Source organism: Crinia signifera, chromosome 4, assembly GCF_055691185.1.
Source record: "Crinia signifera chromosome 4, ASM5569118v1, whole genome shotgun sequence".
NCBI classification, from domain to species: Eukaryota; Metazoa; Chordata; class Amphibia; order Anura; family Myobatrachidae; genus Crinia; species Crinia signifera.
In genome coordinates, this window is record NC_139220.1 from 267,718,335 (window position 1) to 267,733,044 (window position 14,710).

General features: G+C 43.2%; 1 protein-coding gene across 1 annotated transcript in view; it reads right to left on the bottom strand.

The window, feature by feature from the left end:
- The window catches only part of SLC4A5 (solute carrier family 4 member 5), a 94,507-nt gene extending 80,849 nt beyond the window's left edge, over nt 1-13,658 (bottom strand). The window contains 1 exon segment of the mRNA XM_083184511.1: nt 13,584-13,658. The gene's annotated coding sequence lies outside the window, so the exon portion shown is untranslated.
- Nucleotides 13,659-14,710: the final 1,052 nt, after the last annotated feature.

The following is a 14,710-nucleotide window of genomic DNA, read 5'->3' on the forward strand; positions in this document are numbered from 1 at the left end:
AGATAGGTCACAAAACAATCCATTGTAAACTGAGAATAGTGGATCCTGTGCCAAGCCACAAATGTAATGACAGAGATTAGTGTGAGTGTCACAGATAGCCACAGAAAGGATTGTTGGTACATCAATTCAGGTGCAACTAGATGTTTCAGCTTCAATGAGGAATGGTTCACTAAGAAAAGTGATCATGACCCTATCAAATTCAAAGGAATTGGCAATCAAACTTTGACACCCAAAGTTGGGACAATTAAAGCTCACTTGAGTATTGGATATCAGTCACAGCAATCCAAAATGCATTTTGTGTATCAGAGATGGGAAAAATATTATTACATCAGTGGCCTGGAACAGAAAAGCAACAAACTTCAATTCACCAAAACAATGTGTGAGAAACAGAAGTGGGATAATTATAGCTACAGGCACAAGATGCCAGATGTATGTCCTTAATACACAGTACTGCTACACACTGATGACAACTAAGTCACAGTCATTGGAACTTGCATTTAAGATTTGGCCGCCTTGGAAATGACAGTCTTTAAAAGTTGCAGAACGGGATGGTCAAAGGATGTCAGTGACTAATACATAGTATGAACCAGCATAGCCATGACAAATTCTTGAGAAATATGCAGTAGAGCATCAGTTGACCATTGCTTATAGGCCCCCATTCTGGCCTGGTCACACAGTTGTGAATCCGCAACCGATGTTGATGATCTGTGCATGCTCAAAAGCGAATATGCACATGTGCAGGTCTTCACTGCGGGTGCCCTCGGAGACTTGCATAGTATGGGTGTACCCACAAAATGTGGGTGCGCCCAGTAAAATGTGAACGAGGGCGTCTGCCTGCCTTCCAGGGGCTCACAGTGTTTGTGCGGGCGGTGTTAGTTGGCTCACAAAGCAGTGAAAAAAAACGCTGCTTTGTGAGTCAACCAGAATCAGGGCCATAGTCTTTAGAAAAATGGTGTTATTGAATAAGCAAACCATACACTAGTGGAGAAAGGAAGATGCTGAAAGATGCAATCCTAAAGAATCTGTCTTGGGCAGAAGCCATGTTCACTTTAAGAACAAATCTCCAATAGTTTCATGAACCTGGCCAAAGAGAAAAACAGATGTGAAACATATAAGAACATTTATGAGAACTGCTTATGTCTGTGGGCCTGATTCAGGGTCACTTGTACTTTTGCTAAATTTTGCTAAATTACAAGTGGCGGTGGTAGTCTGCAGAGGGGGCGCCAAGCACGGGGCAAGGCTACCCCATTTGCCAGGTCCCTCCCTGTGATTTGCAGAAACTTCACTCCACAGTGAAGCACTCGCACATGACCAGCAGCCCCCTGGCTGCACTGCCCAGATGTAAAGTCTGGTGCCGGGTGGCCATGTTCGGGGTTGCGGTGGCTGCATGGCATCACCCAGAGCAGCTTGTACAAACCTGCATTTTTCAGCCCACTCCCAGAAAACACTTGGGATCCCCCCTCAATGGTCCTTCACCACCACCATCACATCATCGCTGCCCCCTGCTGGAACTTAAACTGCAATCGCCTAGCAATCATAGTTTAAGTTCCAACGGAGGGATAAAAATCACAATCTGCAATGTCCAGAAATCTGCGACTGGGTCTAAATCAGACCCTTTATACCAAAAGAAAGAGATTGCAAGCTGGATTTAAAATGGCCAGAGGTAATAAAGATGAAATCCACTATGTCTGAGAAAACAATTGCTGTTCTGTGAACTATCTTTGCCAGAAATGGTCTACCAGAGCAAGTATGCAGTGACAATGGACCACAATTTGTGTAGAATGAATTCAAAAAGTTCATGCGAGATAATGGTATTAACCATTTTACATCAGCTCCACACCATCCAGCCACTAACGGTTTAGCTGAAAGATTTGTACAAACATTCAAAAAGGCTATCAAGTCCACACAATAGGAACATCTGCCTTTACAACATAACATTGACAACTTCCTTTTCATATATCGTAGAACTGAGCACTCTACTAAAGGTCACCCATCTGCTGTGCTTTATATGCAGCGAAACTTGCGGTCTCAGTGGGACTTGATGAAACCAGATGTGAGACGAAAGGTACAAAACAAACAGTTTCAAACTGTTTACCAGAAACCTACACGATCCTTCAACATTGGCCAAGAGGTGCTTGTCCATGACTACAGATGAGACAAATGGCAACCGGGCATAGTTTCTTCAAAATCTGGCCCATTGATGTATGTGATTGAAGTTGGAGGGGAATTGTGGCGCCGACAAATTGATCAAATAATTGAGGCCAGGAGACAGATATTGCATATTATATAGCATTACCATGTTTAGGCCAACCTTTAAGAGTTAAGTCCATTACTTTAGATAAGACTGGATCTTTCCTTGTTTCCCAATTGATCATGGCATTGGTAATAGGTAGCTGTTCTATCAACATATTGTGATAAATGTCCAGGTCATCTTGGTCACTGGCTTTATTGCTTTGGGGCAAGGGAGAATGTGATAGACCATCAGCATTGCCATGTAGATTTGTACCCTTAAACTCATGCCTGAGTGTGCACCCAGGAATAATGACCAACGTTGAAGACGAGCAGCAGTCATGACTGGAACTCCCTTTTGAGGGTTAATAATTGACACCAATGGTTGATGATCAGTTACTAATGTGAACCTTTGTCCGTACAAATATTGATGACATTTCTGCACTCCCCATGCTAGACTTATGGCCTCTCAATCAATTTGAGCATAATTCTTCTCTGCTGTGGTCAAGGACCGTGAGGCGAATGCAATTGGTTTCTCACTTCCATCTCTTAGTTGATGTGACAACACTGTTCCAATGCCATATGGTGAGGCATTGCATGCCAGTCTGATGGGCAGTTTTGGATCAAAATGAGTAAGGACTTTATCAGATGTAATCAATCTTTTTGTTTCTAAAAAAGCTTCCTCACAGTCTTCTGTCCACTTCCAACGAGCATTTTTCTGTAGTAAGGCATTTAGTGGGTGTAGGACTGTGGAGATGTCTGGGAAGAACTTGTGATAATAATTCACTAGACCCAAGTAAGATCTTAGCTGTGACACAGACTGGGGCCGGGGTGCTTGCAGTACTTCTTCAATTTTGTCAGCCGACTTGTGTAGGCCCTCTCTATCGATTACATGTCCACAGTAGGAAATGCTTTCTTGGAAAAATGCACATTTGTTTTTATTTACTCTGGGTCCATACTCCTTCCAACGGATACTTACACAGCAATAGGAACTATAGTAGTAGTAGTACGTTTATTTATAAGGCGCCGCAAAGTGTCCGCAGCGCCGTACATAGCAAACAAAAAACAAATGACAAGGTAACGTACAGGGTGTGTTGAAAAATACAGTATAAATAGGGGTATAGCTGGTAGAAATAAAATCAGCATCAGTTCAGAAGTAGGTGTCAAAATTGTCGAGGAGACTGAAGATGAAGTAGAGGAAGGAAAGAACAGGACAGGAGGACAGGTGAGGTAAAGAGGTAGGGTGAGTACGTGAGGCAGGAGGACCCTACTCATAAGAGTTAACATACTAAAAATAGGTGGGTGGACGAACGAAAAACAACAGGATAAGTAGGAACGGAGGGGAACGGAGGCAGGATAGGAGGATCAAAAGAGGTTAGGAGGAGGGATAGGCAAGTCGAAAAAAGTGGGTTTTGAGGGAACGCTTGAAGGAGGTAAGGGAATCAGAAAGCTTGATGGGTGGTGGGAGGTTGTTCCAGTGCAGAGGGGCAGCGCGAGAGAAGTCTTGGACACGGGAGTGGGAGGAGGTGATTAGGTGAGAGGTCAGTCGGCGGTCAGCGATGGAGCGAAGAGTACGGGAGGGAGTGTGAATAGAGATCAGTGAAGAGAGGTAAGGAGCGGTGGAGGAGGAGAGAGCCTTGTAGGTGGTGGTGAGGAGTTTAAAGAGAACTCGGAAAGGAATGGGGAGCCAGTGAAGAGATAGACAGAGGGGGGAGGCGGAGGTAGAGCGGCGGGAGAGGAAGATGAGCCCAGCAGCAGCCACACCACAGATACATGTTTTATTTGGTACTATAGTTACATGCCAGTCAGACCAGGGCTATAAGGAGATGCGGTTTGCATAGGTGGGATGCCCTGGTGGTGGAACCAGCAGTACTTACCCTCCGCTGCAGTCCACACCATGATCCGGCTCCCACAATGTGTGGGGAGAGATGCTATGTCTTCTCCCCTAGTCCCATGGCAGCTGTTCTGCTACTTGGAGCATCTGTAAGATGCTCAGAGCAGAAGGCTATTGAGCTGGATTAATGTCAACTAGGGCCATTTAGTTATGATGGCTTGAGCGTTGTCCATGGAGTGGATGTAGCACAGGGGGCAGGACGCAGTGGCTGAGGCATTTCCACAGCCCAAGGAAGCTGTTCCTTATTACTTGATGTCTGTTGATCACCTGTGATTGTAAGATGATTGTAAGACGATATTAACCCTCACTACAGGAAGCAGTCATTTTCCATACAGAGGATAAAGAAGTTTATAACATAGAATCATGATGCCCATCATTAAACCGTATTCTCATTACTCAACATAAAGTACTCAATAATGTGTCAAAAAAGGAATTATTTTATCCATGCACGGTTTCCTCTAAAGTAAGCCATTTCCAAAACCAACAGACAGAGCTACAAGACCACTGGAAATAGTACATTCAGATGTGTGTGGTCCAATGGAAGTAAAGTCAGTGGGTGGATACAGATACTTCAAGATGTTGAGAGATGACATCACAAGAATGGCCCACGTATACATAATCAGAGGGAAATCTGAAGTAATAAAGAAGATTGCAGACTATAAGAGACTTGTAGAGAATCAAACCATCACAGATCCAGGATGCTGATATTTGATAATGGAAGAGAATATCTAAACAGAGAAGTGGAACAATTCTATTAGAAAATATGGAATAGAGCACAGGTTCTCAAACTCGGTGCAGTGCACGTTTTCCAGGTCTCTCAGAATCACAAGTAAAATAATTAGCTCCACCTGTGGATCTTTTAAAATGTGTCAGTGAGTAATAAGTGCACCTGTGCACCTGTCAGGTGACCTGGAAAAGTGAACTGTGTGGGGTCCTGAGGACTGAGTTTGAGAACCCCAGGAACAGAGCACTAATTAACCATTGCCTATACTCCTCGGCAAAAAGGTGTTAGTGAATGAGGAAACTGTACACTAGCAGATATGTATGATGAAGGATAAAGGTCAGGAGAAGTGTTCTGGAACGAAAGCCATGTGCACAGCAGTTTACTGTATCTCAAAACTATTTTACCATGCTTGCCCTAAGGGACATTGGGGCAGATGTATTAAGCTTGGTGAAGTGATAAAGTGGAAGGTGATAACACACCAGCCAACCCACTCCTAATTGTGAAGTTACATGCTTGGTTTGAAAAATTACAGTTAGGAGCTGATTGGCTGCTCCATACTCACCTTTCACTTTATCACTTCACTAAGCTTAACACATCTGCCCCATTATACCTACTGGAACATGACCACAAAGAAACCCCAGTGTAAATCACCTGAAAGTTACCAAACGAAAGAAGACTCAAGTTGGTTTTAAAATCAGTAAAGTGCATCATGGTTGGCTATTGCCATGAAAGCAAAGGAGTTTCAATACACTGATGGAAATAAGATGCTAACCAACATGGTGATAAAACACTCTAAAGTCAAGGGGGGACGAGGGAGTGCTATTGTACCCCCCCCCTTAGCAGAAGCAGCAGCAGCACACCTACATCATGTGCTGTGCTGACAGCAGGCTCAGCATGGGCTCTCACACTGTCAGTGAGATGCTCATGCTGAGCCTGCCGTCAGCACAGCACATGTTGTCAGTGTGTGCTGCTGCCCGGGAAAATGGTGGGGGAAGGGAGGGAGCATAGGCGGATCTGACCAGGGCCCCCACCGGCCCCCTCCAGCAAGCCGGGGCCCAGGTAATTAGTACCCAATCCCCCCTTTCAGCGGCCCTGCTTATGATTGATAGAGACCCAGAACAGATGCACTGAGATTAACATGATAGTAAGTGTTCACCAGGAATCCCTGCAAGGGGGGTTCAAGTTTCACTGCAAACAACATGCAGGTCGCATGACTTTGTCTGGGTTCCTAAGTCTGGGGTTGGTAGGCGCTGTAGGTGTTACTTGGAGATTCGCTGTGAAGCAAATAGATACAAATAAAAGACTGGGTCAAAGCTGGATGGGAGCTCAGGAACTGGAGCAGGGAGATGACACTAGAATATCAGGAATCAGGAACAGAGCATAGGAACCAAGAATCAAGTACAGGGAGAACAGGAACCAGGAATGTGGCACAGGGAGGGCGGGAACCAAGAATAGGGCATAGGGAAGGCAGCATCTAGGAGCAGGGTATAAAGAAAAAACACTGGAAATTTAAATGTATGTAACTGCTGAAAGAGAGGGGAAGGGGCCATGGTTAAGTTGCAAGTATAGTCAGAAAAATGAGGGAGAAACAAGTAATCGCAGAGGACTGGAAAACAGCAAATGTAGTCCCACTGCACAAAAGTGGAAGCAATGAAGAGGTAAGCAACTATCGACCAGTGAGCCTTACATCAGTAGTAGGGAAACTGATGTAAACTCCCTTAAAACAAAGAGTTGTAGAATATATAAAAACCAGCAACTTACAGGATCCGAAACAGCATAGGTTTACTGGGGGAAGATTATGTCAAACAAATCTTATTGACTTTTTTGACTGGGTGGGGCTGTAGATGTAGATCTAGACTTTATTAAGGCTTTTGACACTGTCCCACTTCGCAGACTGTTAAATAAACTTGAAAGCTTGGGACTGGATTCTAAGATGGTTGAATATATAAAATCTTGGTTGCAGGACAGAAAACAGAGCGTTGTAGTAAACGGAATACAGTCAAAGGAGAGAAAGGTTACCAGGGATCTGTACTTGGGCCAGTGCTTTTTAATATATTTATTGGTGATATTACAAATGGAATTGAGGATAAAATGTGCCTTTTTTGCAGATGACACAAAGGTATGCAAGAGGGTAGACACACCAGGAGGGGTAAAACAAATGATTGATGATCTAAGTAGATTTGAGGAATGGTCAAGAGCGTGGCAACTACCGTTTAATGCCAAAAATGCTTAATCATGCACTTGGGTCTCAAATACCCAAAGACTAAACATAGTATAAATGGCACTATAATGGAAACTACTGAGGAAGAGAGGGATTTTATGTATTTATTTATTACCAGTTTCTTATATAGTGCACACATATTCCACAGCACTTTACAGAGTATAGTTGCTCATTCACATTAGTCCCTGCCCCAGTGGAGCTTACAATCTATAGTCCCTACCACATGTACACGAACACATAGACATTCGTGGGTTAATTTTTGTTGGAAGCCAATTAGCCTACCAGTATATTTTTGGATTGTGTGAGGAAACCAGAGTACCCGGAGTAAACTCCCGCAAACACAGGGAGAATATACAAACTCCGGACAGCTTGAGCCATGTTGGGAATTGAGCCCATGACCTCAGCGCTGCGAGGCAGTAATGCTAACCATTACACCATCCGTGCTAGGGATCTAGGTGTCACTATTTCAGGGGACTTAAAGGTAGGTGGGCAATGTAACAAAGAAATTAAGAAGGCAAGTCAGATGCTTGGTTGCATAGGGAGAGGTATCAGCAGTAGAAAAAAAAATGTAATAATGTCACTGTATAGGTCATTGGTATGACCTCATCTAGAGTACTGTGTTCAGTTCTGGAGGCCATATCTCCAGAAGGATATAAATACATTAGAGACTGTACAAAGAAGGGCAACTAAAATGGTGCATGGCCTACATCACAAAATGGACCAGGAAAGACTTAACAATCCTAATATGTATAGTTTAGAGCAGAGAAGGGAAAGGGGGGACATGATAGAAACCTTCAAATATATCAAGGGCTTTACAAGGTACAGATGGGAGACATTCTTCACTGGAAGAGGAGCAACAGGAAATTTGAGGGAAAATTACTTCACAGAAAGGGTAGTGGATAAGTGAAATAGCCTCCCACCAGAGGTGGTAGAGTTAAATACAGTAGAGCAATTTAAACATGCTTGGGATAGGCATATTGATATCCTTACAAAAAAATAAGGATCAAATATGGTTTGAGGTAACATGTTTAAAAAAAGGGGCAGACTAGATGGGCCAAGTGGTTCTTATCTGCCGTCAAATTCTATGTGTCTATGTTTCTATCACTGGACATGACAGGAGATGGTCAGAGACTATCGACATAAAGGTTCAACCACAAGAAAAGGCCTTCTGCCAGGTCAAATATTGGCAAACCACATATATATATATATAGATATAATTAGGAATTTGCACATTTTGCATTCGATTAGCCTTGGGACATCCAGAAACCAAAGCCAGATTGGTGTGAATAGTAGGTAAAGGGCTTTTAAAGATTTAAAGACCACAAGTTTGAGAGGCACCAAGAATCTTGATTGTGACAGCAGTCTCTAGTCTAGCCAGTGAGGTGAGAGACTATTTTATGGCCCATGCTGTCAGTAAATTAACTTTTAGTAATGTGTCTTCCTAGATCAGTGGTTCCCAACCCTGGCCCTCAAGTACCCCCAACAGTGCATGTTTTGCAGGTCTCCACATTTTTTTTTACAAGTTGCTACAGTGTGTGTATGTTGAAACTGAAAGAGGAGTACACTACTGTACAGGCTCCAGTCTTCCAGTTCACCAGGGAGGCATCATGCCCTATCCCAAGCTGGCTGTCGAGTTCTCTACTAATTATTTTTAAGGGCCACTTTGTCTATTACTGTGTAGAGATTTTTGTACAGTGACATAGTGGGAAGCAGAAGTCACATGCTTAGCTACTATGAGAGACCTTCTTAATACCGGATATAAACCTGTTCCAGAATTACTGCACTGCAACCTGGTTGCAGCATACACTCAACACCTGGTAAGTTGTGTAAAACTCTGCTTCATCACCAGTGCATAGTTGCCTACCCTCCTGAATTCGGGTGTGGTACAGGGGTCCGACAGTCGGGATCCCGACAGTCATTAGCCCGGCGTCGGGATCCCGACTGAGCCCAACTAAACCCCTTGCGGGCTTGCTGTGCTCGCCACGCTGTGGGCACGGTGGCTCGCTGCGCGAGCCACCTATTCTATTCTCCCTCTATGGGGGTCGTGGACCCCCAGGAGGGACAATAGCCGGTGGTCATAGGGAACCCGGCTGTCAGTGTTTTGACAGTCGGGATCCCAACGTCGGGTAAATGCCTGTCGGGATCCTGACCGGCACCCCTACGCAGGAGACTCCCTGAAATAACAGCAATCTCCCTCTCTCCCTCATTAGTCTAGCAATCTCCCTCATGTCACCTGGCCCACATTACACTGTTACATTTTTTGGGGGGAAAAGGAATGAGAGACAAATACATTTACACTGAATTGTCAGCATCATTTCCCAGCACTTTACCAAGTATAGTAGCTCTTACTAACTGCTTTGGGGCTCATCTACATTTGGATATAAGTCATTTTAAAAGATTCTCTCAGATGTAGCAGTACACACACACACACTTCTAGGTGCCACGCTCACAATCTCTTTTCACAATCTCTCCATATATGGATCTAGACATGCCCCTTTGGGTGGAGCATGACACACCCCCTTAATGGGGCACCTTGCAAAATTCTATTACCAACTATAATCTCCCTGAAACTATTTTTCAAAAGTAGGCAAGTATGCACCAGTGTACATGTAACAGTGAGTACATCTGTACCTGCTATCAATCAAAAACCAACATCATTGGTTAAGTAACTGGGTGGGTCATAGTTTAAGTATACTGCTGGCGAGTGCCTGTATAAATGCATAAATCAGTTACAGCAAGAAGTTGCAAGACTATTAATGGTATTTACTGAAAATTTTTATTTTTTTGAAAACAAAAAAGGTATAGTAAGTGTAGGTACTGAGTAAAAACAGTGTGATTGAATGTGACAAGAAGTGGAAAAACGTATTCAGTACAAAGGTGAGAAAACATTCAGCAGCAAAAGGGGTAATCCTGAACCTTGTGCCTGCCAAGTATGCACCATGCAACACGTCTACGAGTGGCAGTTAATGTGCCCTGTGTGTGCCAAGATTAATCTCACTTTAACCTCCAAAACCCAGTCACCTCCTCAGTCTGCTGAGCAGTATCTCTGACTTGAATAATGACTTGCATCTGTCACAGACAAGCTTCCTAACACAAATATACTGTAACTGGGTTAACACAAGTCTTTATAGATTTATTCTACTGTACTCAGGAGCACAGGAAGTGCAGACATCTAAATACATGAACGTAACATCGCAGAAATCAATGCAGATTCCACCCTGGTACATTGCTTATTTATTTTTAACATGACTGGTAATTAGTTTTTGGGAAATGTATATTGACCTTCACACATGGCTGCTGGATATAAGGGCGACGTGTTGTGACACCACAATCAATGTCCCTCAGGGTGACTTTAGAGGGCGCCATCTGAGATGGGCAACACAGGCTTCCATGTGCAAAAGTGCAGTGAAATTATTTTGCTATTGAAAGAAAACTAACTTTATTTGTATGGAAGTACTGTAGTACTGTAGTGCTGTAGTACTGTAGTGCTGTAGCAGCAGCAGCCTAGAACACTCCAATCCAGGTGGAAAACAAGCATAAATCATTACTTGATGTATTCCTGCTGGAAACAACTAATGGATGACCTTCAGGTAAGAGACCCAGATACAGCATTTGGGTGTGAAATGACCAGAGCTCACTGCATTTCTTGCACTGCTAATAAAACGCCGACAGCCTGCATCTCTGCAGCGATTGTGGGACTGCAAGTCTCAGCATGTGCAGTAAACAATAGAGGTCTTTGTGTATATGTATTTTCATGGAATCACATTCCTAATGCATCGGATACTGGATTAAAATGCTTAGTGGGGATAGAAAGATGTAATATGTTTCATGGGCATGGGTCATAGGGTCGACACTATGAAGGTTCAACATACATTAGGTCGACAGGGCTTAGGTCTACACCCCGTTGACCACTAAGGTCGACAAGGTCGGAAGGTTCACACAATCATTAGGTCGACAATGGACAGTTCAAATGGGTTTTCATACCTCCCAACTTTTCAATGTTGAGAAGAAGGACACTCAGCGCCCAAAAAAGGGGGTGGAGCATACGTAAATTAGGGTGTGACATACGCAAATGACGACCGCGCCCCCATTTTCATCCACTGCGCCTCTGAATAGATGCTGTGCGTATGCGCACAGCGTCTATTCTGTCAGATTGGGGGGGGGGGGGGGGGCGGACACCCAACTGAACCCCCCCCTTCCACGACGGGCCCGTGAAAAACGGGACAGTTGGGAGGTATAGGTTTTTCATGTTTCTTGTCCCAAATTTCGACGTAAGTCGTCAGGGACACTGTATCGATGTACCACGTCCCCTCACATGCCTCGCTGTGCTCACCATGCTTCCAGCACAATGCCTCTCTACGCTTTGCACACTACTGTATATTCTCTCTCCATGCCCTAGTGGATGGTAGGGTATGAAATACCCCCTGTTTTGGAATTTTTTTGTGAAAAACTCATGTCGATCACTGTCGACTTTAACCATGTCGACCTATTTCATGTGTCAACTTAGCCATGTCGACCTTTATTGGTCTACCTAATAAATGTCAACCTTCATAGTGTTGACAGCGAGCGTAAGCCTGTATCCCATAGTTAGGAATGATATTCGGAAGATAAAGTCCCACAGATACACAGGAGGGCAGGAGTGAGTGAAACAACCATCAGCTTTCCATGTTGCTCAGGCCATGATTCTCAACGACAACATACTTTCTTAATGTTGGATTATCTACTGAAACCCTCCTTATTGTATCCATTTCTAACTTGACCATTTTTTTATTAAAAAAAAAACACAGCTTCCTCTAGCCCCAAGTGTATATTCTGCAGGCCCCACAATCTTTCCAATAAATGGCATCTCATTCAGGTAGAGAGGTAACATTTTGCAGCATTGCGTGGGGATTAAACGATGCCCCTTACTCGCTCGCCGAGTTGTCCGCACGGCTGCGAATGGAGGCTGCGAATTCAGAAAGTGAGAGATTTGGTAAGAAATCTCAGTTTTTTTACAGCGGCAATCATTTACACTGCAAAACCAGTTTGATTTTGCAGGGTAAATGATTGCCGCTGTAAAAAAACTGAGATTTCTTACCAAATCTCTCACTTTCTGAATCTCTCATCCTGTTAAATTTCACCCCATATGTTTTTTTTTTTTTTTTAAATGTGTCTCTCTGCTTATTACCAATACCTCTGTGCTAGTTAGTAATTGTTCAGCACAGCCCTTTTGTATTTATTGCTGGTGGGTTGTCAGTAAAAGCTACTGGAGATCAATGCATAATGTTATACTGTAGCTACGTACAGTACAATGGATAGCGTCACTATGGATTTGTAGTACTCGCAGGCCTTCATTCATATATCCCATCCCTTTATCAGCCACAGCCTGATTGCTTTCTCTCTCTCCTCCATACTTTCCTCTCAAATCTCTTTGTTCATTTTCCTATTATATCCTATCCAGCATTTCTACCAGTAGTGTGCAGTATATGTAAGAATAGAACATTATAAAGGCCAAAGTATAGCCTGCAAATAGAATCCATAGGGGATAGCGTGAGGGACAGTAAACAGAGTTTAGGAAACATCTCTTATACAGGGGTACAAGGTAAGGCCATACCAGATACAGTAAAATAAACCATTCAAGCAAACAGTTACCATACCAATAAAATGTAATTAGCAGCATAATAAAACAATTCTATTACATAAGTGTTAAAATCTGAAAAAAATTTAAATAAATAACCCTAAGAGTCACCCCTGGTGATCTACTGTATATCAGCACGGGATCAGTGCCCTGTAAATTAACAAGTAGGGACCCTGTACAGCATTCACACATTATAAGGCATTGTATGTAAGACTTCTCAAATTTTTGAGCTTATCTGTTGTAGATTGACAGACGTAGTACAGGAAGGAGTGAGAAATAGGGATAAAAACAGCACAAATCAGGCAGCATTTATAGCAAATATTTAAGTATAAATAGTACCCCCCCCCCCCCCTGTACATAATGAGGAGTTAAAAAGCTGAGCTGGAGTGGAGTAATACTCTTGAAATTTTGGGTCCCCAGAACAAATATTACAAAGTTATATTACATTAATACTGCTCAATACTCTTGTTCTTAATTTACAAGACAGTAGCAGCAACAGAACACAATACAGTTACACCTTGCAGTTACTGAACGTCTAAAAAAAAAAAACTTAGCTCCAGCATGTACTATAGCTTGTTACAGAATCTCTGTTCCTGTTCTTCCTACTGTATGTTTGCTATTGCTGTTATAGAAAATGAATCAGAAATTACAGAGTACATAACATATATTCCTGCTTGTCCGCCCCATGAATATCACCTTCCAGCCATCTCCTGCAGATAGGATAACTGTAGCCAATAGTATATGTTTATACTGCACTACCTATGCAATAACACATGTCCAACCATTTGGCCTAACAAAAGTTTCTTAGAAGACATTTCGTATTTTGAATATAACTCAGTTCTGTATAAATAATGTTCAAAACGTATTCTAGTAAATATCACCTAAAGCGACCACCTACCTCTCAGTGCCCACTGTATAGAGCAATAGAAACACTGGCAGGGATGGTTTTGTGATGCTCTGGGCGTGAAGAACAGGGACTTGCTGGGAGCCTGGTGACAATAGATCCAGGCAGTGTGAGAAATGACTGCTGATGCCAAAGGTCTGTCACTGCCCAGATTACAATTTGGTTTTGGGGCATTGACTTTCAGAATGTATCCCATCATGCCTGTGGGCATGAACATCACATTTAGAGAGAGAGAGAAAAAAAAAAAACAGTGGTTCTGATAATCACATGCAGAGGGGGAGGGAATGGATCGCCATGGGGACAAGACCCTACTATACAGCAATGATGTCATTGTAAAGAATGATTTAATTTGTGTCCAATCTCCACCTTTGATTTTATGTCTTGCCAATTTATTCAATGGTTGCCTAAATAAATAGCTGCCAGCATTTTAAAATAATTTTTAGAGACACGTACAGTAGCTGCGGAACCAGAGCATCAAAGCATGTCACATGCATTACAGCCTCGGTGAATCTTGGGGCACTATATTTCCCATAGTGCCATGTTTTAAACTAACATTTTTTTTTAAACATTTTATCCTTCAGCTCAATAAATAATATCTTCTGAAAGATAAAGAAATGCTTGGTACAGTAAATATTACATCTGAAATGAAGAAAAACTAATATTTTAAGGGTAAAATAGTCAATATTGAAAAAATAGGGACAAATCAAGTAATGATGGACTGAGATATGAATGACCTATGCTAAGGGGATGGAAAGCCACCAGTGCATGGTCCATGCTAGGGGGATGGCCATATACCTGTTCTTGGTCCATGCTAAGGGGATGGGCAGACACCAATCCATGGTCCATGCTAAGGGGATAGCCAGCCCCCAGTCCATTGTGCACGCTAAGGGCATGGCCAACCACCAGTCCATGGTCTATGCTTCGGGGATGGCCAGCCACCAGTTTATGGTCCACGCTAAGGGGATGTACAGCCACAAGTCCATGGTCAACGCTAAGGGGATGGCCAGCCACGAGTCCATGGTGAATGCGAAGGGGATGGCCAGCCACCAGTCCATGGTCCACGCTAAGGGGATGGCCAGCCACTAGTCTATGGTCCATGCTAAAGGTTCTGCGTCCCCTCG